Source organism: Cryptomeria japonica, chromosome 6 (genome assembly GCF_030272615.1).
Source record: "Cryptomeria japonica chromosome 6, Sugi_1.0, whole genome shotgun sequence".
Lineage (NCBI taxonomy): Eukaryota > Viridiplantae > Streptophyta > Pinopsida > Cupressales > Cupressaceae > Cryptomeria > Cryptomeria japonica.
In genome coordinates, this window is record NC_081410.1 from 20,818,139 (window position 1) to 20,824,014 (window position 5,876).

The following is a 5,876-nucleotide window of genomic DNA, read 5'->3' on the forward strand; positions in this document are numbered from 1 at the left end:
AAATTAGTGTTTTAACAAGTAACCTCTTAATTTTATAAAATTTAATTGTAAATTGAACAAGACAAGGAGGAAATTGAATTTGACAAACAAAATAATTTTTTAGATCCAAGATAACCACAAGCAATTTTTACAAATTACAAGTTCAATTTTAAATTTAAAAACTAGGGTTTTTAATGATTTAACCACTAAGTTTGCAGAAAGTTGAAACTTGTAAATGAAAAATATGCATCTTTGTTCAAAGGAAAGAATGCAAGATGTCAGGTTCACCAAAATGTACTGGTGGGAAAATGGTTAGTGATAGATCAGGAGGAAAACTACCCTTTCCCTCAAAGAGAGATGAGAGTTTCACTATTGATTATCCTTCAAGCTCTTTTCACCATTACATTAGGAAGAGGAGAAGATAATTCACTAGATTCAATCTCTCCATACAAAGATGGTAGATTGAATTTTGAATGAATGGAGAATGCTAAGTTTATCTCCTCTTTTTTGTTTGAAATAGAAAGGAAATTGATTGAATAATGTAGTGCAAAAGTGACAAAGAATTGTTTATAACTTGAGATCGGAATATGGGATGAAGTTGTGCACCTGGATCTAGTAGTAAAATGTTGAGACGATGTCTCCCTATGAATTTGAGGAAAAGTTGCATGGACCGTGGTGGGAACTTACATGGTCCTCCAAAAAATCCGCGAAACGAAAAGGGGTTTTCTGCCTCTGTAAATGGAGCCCAAATCCAAAACTTATAGCTACACACTTACAACCTACACATAGAAAAGAGAGGAAAATGGGTTGGGATTGGGGATTTTCCTTTAGGTCAAACCCTAGTTTTGGAATTAACCAAGTAATGAAAGAAAGTAGTTGCAAGAAGATGTAAATGAAAGACTAAATTTTAAATCACCTCAAGGGAGGTTGTGGCAGCAATGTTGATAGAAGTACTTGAATGGATTTGAATGTTGAAATCAATCTCCTCTTCAATGGTTAAATCCTTGACTTGAATGCAACACCTAGCCTTGAATGGAAAAGAATGCTTGAATGCTCTTGAATGCGTGATCGCTTTTACATACTCCAATCTTGTCGAACTTCCACCTCTGGAAAAATTAATGTAAATGAATTTGATTTGAAATTCACACAAAATCCAATTAATTTAAAAAATTAAGGTTTTGTGACTTAACCACTTAATTTTGAAATTTGAATTATGGGAAAAAAAGGAGAAATTGAAAATTTGAATTGTAAGATTGAAGACAAATTTGAGAACAATAAAAAATCTGAAAATTAAATGGAAATCCAATTTTTGTACAAGTTCAAGATGATTTTTGAAAATTAGTGTTTTAACAAGTAACCTATTAATTTTATAAATTTTAATTGTAAATTGAACAAGACAAGGAGGAAATTGAATTTGACAAACAAAACAATTTTTCAGATCTAAGATAACCACAAGCAATTTTTACAAATTACAAGTTCAATTTTAAATTTAAAAACTAGGGTTTTTAATGATTTAACCACTAAGTTTGCAGAAAGTTGAAACTTGTAAATGAAAAATATTCATCTTTGTTCAAAGGAAAGCATGCAAGATGTCAGGTTCACCGAAATGTAATGGTGGGAAAATGGTGAGTGATAGATCAGGAGGAAAACTACCCTTTCCCTCAAAGAGAGATGAGAGTTTCACTATTGATTATCCTTCAAGCACTTTTGACCATTACATTAGGAAGAGGAGAAGATAATTCACTAGATTCAATCTCTCCACACAAAGATGGTAGATTGAATTCTGAATGAATGGAGAATGCTAAGTTTATGCCCTCTTTTTTGTTTGAAATAGAAAAGAAATTGATTGAATTATGTAGTGCAAAAGTGACAAAGAATTGTTTATAACTTGAGATCAAAATATGGGATGAAGTTGTACACTTGGATCTAGTAGTAAAATGTTGAGACGAAGTATCCCTGTGAATTTGAGGAAAAGTTGCATGGACCATGGTGGGAACTTACATGGTCCTCCAAAAAATCTGCAAAATGAAAAAGAGGTTTTTTGCCTCTGTAAATGGAGCCCAAAACCAAAAATTATAGCTACACACCTATAAGCTACACATAGAAAAGAGAGGAAAATGGGTTGGGATTGGGGGCCTTCCTTTAGGTCAAACCCTAGTTTTGGAATTAACCAAGTAATGAAAGAAAGTAGTTGCAAGAAGATGTAAATGAAAGACTGAATTGTAAATCACCTCAAGGGAGGTTGTGGTAGCAATGTTGATAGAAGTGCTTGTGTGGATTTGAATGTTGAAATCAATCTCCTCTTCAATGATTGAATCCTTGAATTGAATGCAACACCTATCCTTGAATGGAAAAGAATGCTTGAATGCTTGAATGCTCTTGAATGCGTGATCGCTTTTACATACTCCAATAATGTCCAACTTTCACCTCTTGAAAAATCATGCGAATGAGAGAGTGTATGCTCCCTTAAATACATGCTGTTGGATTTGAATTTCATCATGGGCCGACATCGGGGGAGTTTCCCACCTGAGGCACAACCAATAATGCAACCCTAGGAAGGGTCCTACCCCAAAATAGGGCAGTGACTGGGGGACCACGCTCCTGTCCTAGGAGGACAGTGGTGCCACGCCCCTTCCTACCCCTTTCTCTAGGGTCGAGTGTGGATGGGGTGATGCAGAAGCCAAGAAAGAAGCTTTTTCTGCAAGTTGAGCAATCTTTGGTCTCCGATCAGGCTAGAGGATTTGAGTTCGCATGCATGAGGACCCTAATGTAGTAAAAAATTTCTAGGGTCGCAATTTTATGACACTACAGTTCCAATCAAAGGGTGATGCATTGGTAGAGAACTAAGTGCTTGTCATTGGGTTTAAGGAAGCAAAGCAACAAGATTTGAGGGTACCTCATCAATAGGGGAGAGGACCTAGTTGAGCACCCTAACTTCATGCTTCTTAAAATCCTATAAAATGCTCCTAATTTTTTACAACAACTTACTTGGCAAGTCCCATGCTTATAACTAAGGTTTCAAGCCACGTCATCAAATATGATGCCACATCAACATGCTTTTTGTCAAGGTATCCACAATAACCCCAAAAAAGGTGAGACCAATAGTTGTGCATAAGGGGGCCCCATAATTGTGCAGCTGATGTGGCATTACATGATTGGTTGCTTTTTACAACTAAGGGTACATTTCATATAATTATGGATATTAAAGTTGCAACTATTGGTGCAATGTTATTAAAAAAATTGGACATTAAATCAATAAGTATGGGCATTAAATCAACAACTAGTATCCCAACAATTGAAACACGCTCAACTATTAAGTCCCCTCCTCTAACAACTAAGAGAAAATTTTTTGACTTCTAACATAGGTAGAATTTTATGTTGTATATTTTCCTAAGGGCCATTAGAAAATACAAATGTGTAGTACATGAGGTCAATGGGTTGGCTATTTTCCAAATGATGTTTGTAACAAAGATGACAATGAAGAAGTGATAACTTCAAATCAATAGGGATAAAAAAAACTATTGAAACAAAACCTCTCAATCAAATTGCAACTAAGATGTCAATAGAGAAGTGATAGCTTCAAATCAATACAATATAGACAAATAAAGACATATATAGGAAGTGATACATAAAGAGGTTTGAGAGGGATCTCGATATAGGGTAGAGAGATGAAGGGATGACAAAATAGAGATATAGTGGTAGAGATGCAAAGAGATAAGTATAGAGGTATAGAAAGAGTGTGAGATACACAAATAAAGACATAGATAGGAAGTGATATATAAATAGGTAGAGAGGGAGCTTGATACTGGGTAGAGAGATGAAGGGATAACAAAATAGAGATAATGGGGGAGATGGAACATGAAATATGTAATGATGGTGATAGAGATACAAAGAGAGAGAGAGAGAGAGAGAGAGAGAGAGGTGAAATGGTGTGTTAGAGAGATAGAAATATTAAAAATAGAGAAAGGGGGAGAGGTGGAGAGAGAGAGATACAAAAAGAAGAAGAGATAAAAAATAGAGATGGAAAGAAGGATAAAGAAATAGGAGAGACAGATAGAGATATATGATAAAAGAAAGGGGGGAGGTAGGAGAGAGAAACAAAGAGAGATAGGTAGAAGAAGAGAGATAAAAGGGGGGAGACAGAGAGGGAGAGATATGTAGAGAGGGAAAGAGAAGAAGATGGTGGAGAGAGAGGTAGCTCAATATGTAGCTCTTTATCTCACTCTTTCTATCTTTCTATGTCTCTTTGTCTCCCTCTCTATTTTGTCTCGATCTCTCTATATATTAAAAACAATACTAACATTAATTGAAAGATAAAATTAATATTATTAAATTAAATGCAAACATAGTTAAATTCTTAAATATATTAAATTTGAAATTAAAACTGTATTTCAAATAATATATTAAAAAATAAACTAAACTAAACTAAAATTGTTAAAGCTAAAATTTTAACCTCTATAATAAAGTTACAAGTAAAATCGAATTTAAAAAGTTAAAAATAAAATGAAACCTTTTAAAATGGTAAAATATTTTTTATTTTGATTATGTAACTTTTATCATCTTTTGATATCATAGACTTGAAGTTTCATGTTTTTATTGTAGAATATTATTGGAGTTGTTTAAAAAATAATAATCAATTTTTAAAGTAAAAATTGTCAATAGAAATATTAATAATAATTAAAAATTTAATGTTATTAAAATTAATAGAAATTTTAAATATTATTCATATTTTTTCAATCAAAGATCAAATTTTAAAATAAATCATTTATGAAAAAAAACATTTCATATATGTTTTCTTTCAATCATCTACATCATTTTATAGAAATTAAAAAAGAGCCTTTAAAATCAATTTTGATGTATTATTATGTGTACATAAATTTAATAATAAAATATAATATAAAATATGAAACAAAGTAAAAATAAAAATAAATGTATTTAACTATTTTTTAATCATAAAGACATAAAGTTATTCAATATTTTTCTTTCAATGATCTATAGTATTTTATATTTAATTTAAAATTTAAAATAAATGTATTAAATTATTTTTAATCAAAATGAAATTTAAAATCAATTAATGATGAAAACCCCCAAAAAAATGTTATTTAACATATTTCTTTTTTCAATTACTTAAATTATTTTCATATAAATTAAAAATCAACTTTAAAATAGATTTTAAAATATTATTATATGTTAAAATAAATAATACAAACTAATAATAAACAAAAATACTACGTACTCGAAACAACAAGAGTGGTGGAGCTGGACTAAACGGATAATAAAGTTAAAGAATACAGTCATTTTTCTTTTCCACACTTCATCTATTGCGAGAAAATAAACGTTAAAAATAGAAAAGCACCAATGAAAAAGAAAATAGAAAATTTGACGGTTCCAATTAATTGAATAGTCTTTAAGTGTTTCATCGCAGTTTCTAATCATTGATTTTTAAAAAGAGGTCGTCCACTTCATATTAGGAGATGCCTTCAATGTAATAAAATAAAATAGTGTAGAATATTTTTAACATCTAAGAGACTAAAGGTGGTCTATGGGACAATCAATCTTATTATTTTTTGTTTTTGAAGTGTTGTGCTTTTGCTATCTCTCATTTTTTTGCACCTTCTTCTTGATGAATAAATCATGAAAATGCATTGTTGTTAAATTATTTACATATTTGAATTGGATTTCTTTATACACATCACAAGCTAGAATAGTGTGTTTTGCTATTTTCCTTATCCTCACTATGCAAAAGACAAAAATCCTATCTTTTCAAATCTGTTTAGGATTTGTCCACATACGTATTTCACACTAATGATGGTGCAAGTTAATCTTCAACAAAATAATGAATCTTTGACCACCATGGGATATTAGCTTCTAAATAGGCTTTTAGTTGTAGGAGCATG